Source organism: Macrobrachium rosenbergii, chromosome 42, assembly GCF_040412425.1.
Source record: "Macrobrachium rosenbergii isolate ZJJX-2024 chromosome 42, ASM4041242v1, whole genome shotgun sequence".
In the NCBI taxonomy this organism is placed as follows: domain Eukaryota; kingdom Metazoa; phylum Arthropoda; class Malacostraca; order Decapoda; family Palaemonidae; genus Macrobrachium; species Macrobrachium rosenbergii.
Window position 1 is genome coordinate 20,240,618 of NC_089782.1, and position 10,004 is coordinate 20,250,621.

A 10,004-nucleotide genomic window follows, 5' to 3' on the forward strand; every position below is an offset into this window, starting at 1 on the left:
AAAAGATACACATGCAGCTTTTTACCCTATACCCTAGTGAAGAGAAGGTAGTCATGGCACTGTTGCAAGTACCTAGTGAAGCATTGCCGTTGTGCTCTATACACTCAGCACAGCGGAATCTCTTTGAATATATGACAAAATCACCAAGAACTGAGTATGCCCCTGCTCACAGCACTCAAAAGTCAATAAATGTTAGAGTATTTTGGGTCATAGAGCACAAATTGTGTATAAAGATGAACCTTTAGAGCACATATGATCTTGAACGTCGAACATAGCAAGCTTATTTGTTAGGGAGTAGACAACAAAATTCACGGATTTGAAAAGGAAATCACAAAAATATATGTGCGAAATAGAAAGTTTACTACATCGCCGAAAATGTGCGACCTTTGATGATGAAGGGTCAAACACACTCAAACTCTTCGTTTACGGGAATTCTAGGAGCAGAAAAATCTCCCATTCTGAGCTGGGTTACGCTTTCCCAGATATCAGTATCGAAAGGGCTGAGTAGTCTCCCAGGAAGGAACCTGGCTCCATTTTCTTTTACTTCTGTTTCATCACCTCCATGACGGGACCTTTGCTGGAACCAAAAATACTATCGCGTTATGTTTCAGCTCCTGTCATGTGCTGCCGTCGGATCGCCTCTTTCCGCTGGATGTGCGTCGTAGCTTTCGACACATGATAAAGTGTTTTTTTCTTATCAGTTAAGCCCCAACTATAGTCAACAACTGTCTTAATAAAAAGTACTTTCTGAACAGTCCTTTGAAAAAATGAAACATAAGTATACAAGCATTTTGACATTCAAAGTTCGGAAGAGAATACCGCCGTAAAACTAGATCGTTTTAAGCTACATATGTGCTTTATGTCCTTTAAGTCAGAGTACTCCTCGAACATGGTAAGAAAAAAAAAAAAGCTTGTGTGGACGAGATAACAGATATGCAACACAGTTTCCGGTGCGCTGGGGAATCTTAAATGTCATCTTACTAACCATAACCAAGTTTCGACAACAATATTATAAAAAAATATGTGTTGAAGACGCCCGACCTTTTCGTTGAAAATTATGTCACATATCAAATATTTCGATGGAAGAGTGTGTGTTACATGGTTTTCAGCTTTTGGACTAAGAATGTTGTTACATTCTTGCTTTGCATTTTGGTCATGGCATCAGTCACCATATTTCTTGAATTTAAGTTACCACTTACAATGTCATACCAAATGGGTATATAGAGATTTCAGCTTGCTGACTAATAACTGGTTGAAATTCGGTCCATTTTTTGTGACCAATACCAAAAGAACTGGACAAAGAATTATATGACTTTTTATATTATTAAAAGTTTTCCAGCGATTATTTATTGACAAAGTCCGAGTGATTTAAGAATTGTCCTGAAGATTTACTGTGTAGACCGTATGCATTCATTTATTTATTTATTTTTCACGCTCACCACTGATGCACTTTTCTACTTCATATTCCTCCGGAGGTGACGATGCAAAAAGAAACATGGAGCATTTGAGCTCTTTCATGGTGAAGAAACCTTCAATGGCAAAAAAAAAAAAAAAAAAAAAAAAAAAAAAAAATTAGAAGCAAAATAAAATAAAAGAGACAAGAAGGATCCTTCAAATCTTAACACTTAAAAGCCGTTATGGATCTTCATCACCAATTCTGTGAGTTACGCCGAAGTGGCAGACGAACCCTCTTCGTATAGCTTGCATCGATTGTTAGTTTTGCCTCGTATTTTGTCATTAAGAGGTAGAAGAAACCTTTCAACGTATAAGTGTAGGCTTCGAATTGTGTGTGTGTGTGTGTGTGTTTGTGCATATATATATACTGTGTGTATGCATATGCTGTATATGTATGCATACATATATACACACATATATACCTATATAAATTTCTGGCTCACATCGGTATCGATCTCAGGTCTCTCAAATGAAAGGCCGGGGTGCTACCAAGTGACCCACACAGGGTCAATTGGTAGCACCCTGACTTTTCGTTACAGAGGCCTTGGTTCGATCCCAATGTGAGTCAGAAATTTATTTCTGTGAAACACGAGCTCAGATGCTGATTAGTTCCATACCCTCTCTCTCTCTCTCTCTCTCTCTCTCTCTCTCCTTTACCTTACAACATATATATATATATATATATATATATATATATATATATATATATATATGTATATATATATATATATATATATATATATATATATATATATATATATATATATATATATATATATATATTTATATGTATAAACGTCCGTTGTTTGAGATCAGAAAACGGAAATTTCTATCAGCTGTTTCCTCTCGTCCACACTTTTAGTGAAGAGACTTTTACAGAATTATAATATATCCCTTGCTTTTCTTCTTCACTCTCTTGCATCAAGTGTATTTCAGAATAAACTATCATAAAAAACCTTTAGCTAATTTGAAAGCCAGATTTCACTTTCATCTGCTTTGATAGGTTTATTTATTTCTTTTTACTGATATTTAGCATCAGTGTCGCTAATCTAACATGGCAGAAGTGATCCAGTTACCTTCCTGGACTGAGAGTGTTCCTCTCGGTTTCACTTCCCAAAAGATAAATTGACATTAAGAAAGCATTTCTCTGTGACTCATTCTTATCATGTTGTCTTCTTAGTGTTTTTTATAGCTGCATTTGGATATTTCTTTTTCACGTATCGAGGGAAAACAGAAAAATAAGGAAAAATATCACTCGATCAACGATCATTACGCTAGAAGGTCGAAAGCTAGTAATTTTTGACCGATTAGTCCAGGAACATTAGTCAAATTTATAAGGCAAGATGGAAAAAAAAATGTAGAAAGCTGAATTTTCAGTAATGATACTCCAAGACATGCTGGATTCAAATCTGCAAAGACCCAAAAATCCTTCTTGTGCTAATTGTGTTAGAGCCCAAAATCCAAGATGGCCGCCATTTCCACTAATATTAGCGTATCTCTCATACGAATCTCACTTATGTGCAATTAATACCTGATTTATTTGTTTCTTGAATGAGAACTGAATGAGATATTTTAGGTATATAATCTTGGCCTTTTACTTAAAAAAAAATGTCAGAATATATAAAGAGAGGTTTTTAGATCACAAATCTTGTTTTCAAATATTTCAATTACCAGGACTACATACATTGGAAATTTAACAAACCTTTTACAACTGCATACATTTATGACATAGTAATCATTATTTAAGGTTACTAGCCTTCAGGGGATGTACCAATATAAAAAGACGGTCTTAACTCAAGTCTCAAAGTCACAAAGATCACAGGTTAAATTGCAGAGGTACCTGTCAAAAATTAGGCTGATTCCAAAACATGAAGCTCCTGCTATAGTGACTTAGTGAGATTTAAGATAAGATCATTTTACCACCACATATACTCGTACATGCATTTGAATCGCATTAAACATATAACAAAAATTTAAATTCCTAAAAAAAAAAAAATTCAAACTTCACTTTTCTAGAACAAATACGTTAATAATGAAATTCATTATTATTGTCATCACTGTCATCTAGAGGATAAGCATTATTGCACGTTATACCAGTGCATGAGGAGCACATTTCCGAGCAGTTCAAACCAGTTTTACGACATCTGCATTTCTTGCCACAGCCTGTCTTACATCCGCAAGATACCATGCGTAAAATATGGTCAGGAGCCACAGGTCTATCAGTGCAAATCGGAATGAGCTTGTTCTCGTATTTCCATCCCCAATCAGTAGGTTGTAGATTATTAACATTGCCTAACTACTCCACTGCAAAGTGGTTAATGGTATGTATGAAACTTGCAGCTGCTGAAGTTGAGGAAGGCTCGAGTTCGAAGGTACAAGCAGATTTTTTCATTTTCTGCATATATAGGACAAATCGAAGTCTATCAAGGTCTGTGATGTGTGTCATCACCTTATACAGTTTGAGCAAGAAGCTTTCCTGCGCTTGCGATCCGTCATGTGTAGCATCAACATTCTTGAATGAATCGCGCCTGCCAGTCATACTCGCCCCAAAGTAATTCAAGGCCTCTTTTTCCTACTTTAAACAGAGCTGACACTGTATCGCACCCTGTAATTGCATGTGCGGTCAGCAAATGCTTCCTGCATTTGACGAGCTTCCATGATGTCATATATGCTGCAAACGGCATCCGTGCATACTGCATGTAAAGATTTCGTTTAGCACGGTCGAGTAGCATCACTAACAGGTCTGTGTCCTTTCCAACTAAGATTACTGACGATCTGTGCTGACTGCATGCTCGACTGCTGTGTCACTGATAAGGAAATCAGCATCTGCCTGACTTGAAGGCATGTTACACCTAAAGTGGTCAATTCATCCACTGAGCGACAATGAATCTGGCTTTGTTTTGTCGACTGGCTAAGAAATGAATGTTGGCTATTAGTTACAGCCAAGTTCAAACAGGATATCTGGGGCCACATTTTTGCCGGCTGCATGACGAGTTTGCTCTGTCAACTTTGTTGATAAGTATGGGTTACTGTACCCATCGAAGCAAAATGATTGCTCCTGTGCCATAATTATTGAGAACATAACCTGAATAGTTATCAATAATGTCTTTATATGTACCATCATTTGGCCATATAACACTCTGTAATAAGTGACCATCGACTACATAAAGTGGATTTTGTAGATCACCAATGGGGGTTGGATTGACAGATACAATGCATTGGCTAATACACTTTGGTATTTTTACGCATTGTTCATTCTCAAATATTGATGGTGGGTTGCTTGCTGAATTCATGTTTTAGGGATGGTCCTTCATCTCAGAACGATTTTGTATCACACAGGTGACACGCATGAAGAGTGACATACACTTCCACTTGGTGGCTACGGATTTTTGCGCTGTTATTTGCTATGGCACAGATATTACTTTTATCATTTCTCTTGAGCTTCGCATCAGTATAACTGATTCCCAGTTAGTCTGCTCGCAGCTTCCTCCCAACTTCTTTATGGCTAGATCAGCATTGGCAGTTTCTGGGGCCACTACGCCAGTAGCACAGACTAACTTATCCTGTTTTCCCCACTGTATGAGAATGGTGCATGCCAGATAAGTGTTTGAACTTGTTGAAATGTGCACCATCTCTTGCAGTTGTAGTTGCATCGAAGGTTTTTTTATGCTGATCACTGGTAAGTGATTGTGTTCCAGTGGAATGATTCCAGAGATTGCATATTGGAGCAGTTTGGGGTGGTAGATGTGGACCATTTTAGCTTGTGCTCGCTGTTATACCCGTCCATGAGCAATACCTCCTTGCCTTGAGCATTCTCATCAGATCTGTTCTATAGTCTGATCTGTAAATACCCCACACCAGAACCTATCTGATCTTCTTATTGTCCAGTACCCTCTGAGGTGAACTTTATATTGGGACTCACTCATGATGTTTCAGTTCCTTCCTCATTTGGTCAAGGTAGAGACGAGCTGATTTGGCATATGCAGTGTGGGACCCTCCAGCATGGAAAATTGGAATCATCTTCACAATACAGTACAAGTGTAGCTCCCAGTCTCCGGTTTTCTGCCTGAATGAAGAACAGTAGATTCTAATAATTTTCATGTACTCTATCCATAGTTTGGTAAATAAAACAAAAGTAATAGAATATGATTCTTGCCTTTTTCCTTTATACCTAAAAACATAAATTGTTAAACACGAACAAAGTTAAACTTATTCATTTTTCACCTAGAAAAGATGAAATTATTGTCTCATTGCATGAAATACAAAAATTCACTATTATAATTGACAGGTGGCGGCCATCTTGATTTTTGTCCCCATTTAGCACAAGGGGGATTTTGGGGTCTTACATATTTGAATTCATTAGGTTTTGGAGTATTATTCCTGAAAAATCAGCTTTTGCATTTTTTCCATCATTTCACCTAATGTTCCTGGGCTACGATCACTTTAACGAGAAATGATATCGGCAGCTGTAAACTGTCTTTTCAACGATGTCTCGTGTTGCCAACACTTCATAAAATTTCGATGAGCGAAAAAGTGACAAAAATGTACATATATTGTAGGCTTTCTGCATGTAGGTCTATTAGGTTAATTCAATGTATTTATTGGAAAGTTTTTCAAAGTAAATTTGAGCCGAAACACCTGGCTTACTCGAATTCAGTTCTAAACTCGAACACAGATTGATTTTGAATTATGGTTACGAACTGAATAATTCCTATGAGATATATATATTTTAAAACAAAGTTTCACGGAGCTTGGTTTTATAAAAATTTACAGAGGTCAAAACTCTGTGGCTCACAGTTCAAAAATAAAAAGACGAAACTAGGTTAGCGATGGCGGTGAAAGCAGATGACGGATACAACTCGATACGCTGTCGCATAACAGCGTTAGCATCTACAAACTTACTAATTTCTTCAAGACAACAAACAGGCAGGTCAAGAGTTCTTGCGAGTAGAAACCCAGTGCCTGGCAAGAGGCTAACAAAACAGACATACTGTACATTCAACTGCGTTTGTTTGAGAAAGGAAAATAGTACATAATTCTAAATACAAGTTACGGACATTTCTGAAAAACATAGCTGGAAAGCTGACATTGCATTGCTTCCAGTAGGAATGATACATTTGACGTGCCGTGATTATGGACGATAGTATACATTGAAAGAGTATATGCTGTCGGCCTTGTTTCTTCGTGACGTATGCCCGGCGTGCATGTCAGAGGTGTTTCCTGTGAGGGAATGGTTGCCGCGCAGGGTATGAGTTTCGCGGTCCTGTAAATGGACGATCGTGTAGGTCCATGTGGGACCCTACACCGTCACCCTACCAAATATAACGCAAACTTCGACCATCAAGTGTCAGTCCCTTTAACGAAGTTTCCAGGAACTTAAGACGAATTCATTTCTGATTTACACAATTTGTTCCATTTTTTTCGTGCGGGACATCTTCACATATACATATGTATGTGTGTGTGTATGCATGCGTGCAAACCATTATGTCAATAGATGGGCTTCTTACTGATCTTTTTAAAGATAGTGTTATATGTTCAGGTTTATGTGTAAAGGCAAAGATACATTCATACTTGTATAAATGTTTCTGGCATACAGTATGTTAAGTGTATGTGTGAGCGTACAAATGAAAATGGCTATGTTATACCTATGGCTAATAGCCATATTTCCGAAAAAAAAAACAATTCAAAAGTTTAATCAGTTATCATTCAAAACATTTATACTACTGTACATAGGCTAATTTTTTTATAACACTATATAGATTATGTTAGCATTAGTTTAGAGTAGTATTTCAACAATGTATATATATAATATATAATATATATATATATATATATATATATATATGTATATATATATGTATATATATATATATATATATATATATATATATATATATATATATATATATATATATATATATATATATATATATATATATATATATATATATGTAAATGCTCTTTTTATATACATACACATATATATATATATATATATATATATATATATATATATATATATTGTTACATGTGTGTCTTGGCTGATCAGTTATTGGTTAATTTATGCAAAGTTTCACGGCCTTTGCATGCCAAGAATACACGTAATCCCGTCTCTGAAGCCACGAGTTAGCCTCCAAAGACAGACGTTAATTAATCAAAGGTCGCCAGTTAAGGGTAATTAACCTTAACAAAGAATATTCAAGGAATAATGACTTTATGATAACGTCACCAACTGCGGATGCAGAAAATCTCTACTTGTTAAGATGGTATTAAATGCAAAAACACAACGGTTCTCCCCAAACAATGAGCGCTAGGCACAACGAATACCAGAGTATTAAAATGACTTGCTTGCCTAAATCCCCAAAACTTACTGATAATTCGCCAACGCTAAACAATATAATAATTTGACTTAATCTAGACTTCGTACCAGTTGGTTACCCTAAATGGTGGCTAGAGAATGAAACAAAGAAAGATTGGGAAATACAGAAAGAGGATAAAAAGAATGGACGAAGTTTCGAACAGCACACAGGACTTTTACCTTAAGGACAAAGCGTTGTCGCTACATACAACGGAACGCGTTGAAGTTCGTAATGCTTTTTGCTCCACCATTCACTAATAAAATAATAGACAGTTATGTGACAGAGCCACCTTCCAGATGTCTGCTCGAGTCGGCGGCTAATTTCTCTCTGCTTGCGGACCTGGCCCAGGTCAAATCAGGCCTACAGTCATGCCTTAGGCTGTGCCTACGCCTGTTAAAAACATTCGCCAAGAGAGACAGGCAGAAAGGGAAAAGGACTTAGCACCACCTGTTCTTAAAGTTGAATATGGAAATTTCTCCAGGGGGTGAAATGCCTAAATGCTATCTATCCCTTTCTCCAGCGGACGTTAAAGTTTGAACTGAAGACGCCCAGGCTGATATTATTTACAATCAAATGTTACGAGTGGGCTTAACAGCAGTAATATTTATAAAAAATATATATATATTTTTACGTTTTTCCGTGGTTTTAGTTTGAAACAGATTTTGTGAGACAGGTAGCAACAATTTAAGTTAATTTAGCCTGTGATTCTGACTTCGTGGGTACGGGAAAACGTAAAAAGAGAGGAAAACAAAGGAGAATTTCATATGAGCTTAGGGCTCTTGTTACTGAGGGAAATATTACGTGAAAACACGTGGGCAAATTTAAAGGAGTGTATTTACATAAATGATATCAGTAATGGGAAAGAGGAACTCAAGAAGATTACTATCCTGAAGGAGATTCCTCACGGATTGAATGAAACTGGGGATTCCAGACACGATCCGAGAAGCTTCCACGAAATAGGATCCTCTGAAATGAGAGATATGCACATTATACCTAGTAATGAAAATAGACAAAAGAATAATGAATTCGAAGCTGCACTGAGGTGCCAAAGGAGTAATAAAGAATTAATACTGCCGATGCAAGAGGCGCACGGACATTAGACAAGGGAGATTTCTGGCTTTCTCCTTAAGCAAATATTACGAGACAAAAGCGTGACTGAAATGGGCTCTTCCAGGGCACTTTACCTAGCAGATTTTCCGAGGGCGCGTAGAAGGCGGTCCGTGGATGACTTGCGATTTCCGAGGACGAGTTTCTTCCACGCAGTGCGATGCAAGGGCTTCCGTGAGGGCGAGGGGGACTCCTCAAACCCAAGCAATGGCGTGTGGGCTCGTGAATACGGTCCCGAGGGGCACAGGAAAAGCATACTTTGGAAAGGGCCACGTGGTTGGGATGCAAGGGCATCGATGGGAGGCCAGGTGTTGGGGACGTCTTCACAAGTTCACTCCATATCTTCCAGCCCGCGTGTGTGTGGACCTCGTGGGTTTTTTGCTTTATCCCTCCTTTGGGGCAGGGGTGCCCAACACAGATGCTTTGACTCATTGCACCTGCTGCCCGGCAGGGGAGGTTTTAACCTCCAGGAGAAACGCCTAAGCCAGATTACTTTTGCCTCGAAGGAAAGATCTTTATCAAAAATGGAGGCGCCTTTAATCTTTTAAACCTGTTTTTAAGTCGATAGACAGATGGTCTATCGATCGCCGCCGGCAGTAAATGAAACACAACAACAACCAACCACAACAAAGGAGGGGGAGGCAATTTGCTGTTTAATTCTTGCTAATCATAATAATATATATATATATATATATATATATATATATATATATATATATATATATATATATGTATATGTCTATATATAACAAATGTTATGTAACCACACATATATAAATACATATGTATTACAATAAATTTAATTTGTTGTTCTAAGAACGCAACGGAAAGAGAAAGGTAGATAAAAAAAATTAGCCACGTATTTCCTTCTTGAAATAGTGACTTATAAAAATTAAAAGCACAAATATACATATACATACATACATACATATATATAAATATATGTATATATATGAATATATATGTATATATATATGTAACGACCTGAGTGGGCCGTTATGCAGGTTCTTTAATATACTCAGGACGGGGCTGTCATGACTGACGGCAGATGCAACAAACAAAGGAGGGGAAAACAACAAAAAC

The 10,004-nt window shown here is 37.2% G+C and overlaps 1 protein-coding gene across 1 annotated transcript in view; it reads right to left on the minus strand.

Annotated features, from left to right (window-relative positions):
* The window catches only part of Rev1 (Rev1 DNA directed polymerase), a 571,847-nt gene that overhangs the window by 131,400 nt on the left and 430,443 nt on the right, over nt 1-10,004 (minus strand). The window lies entirely within an intron of this gene.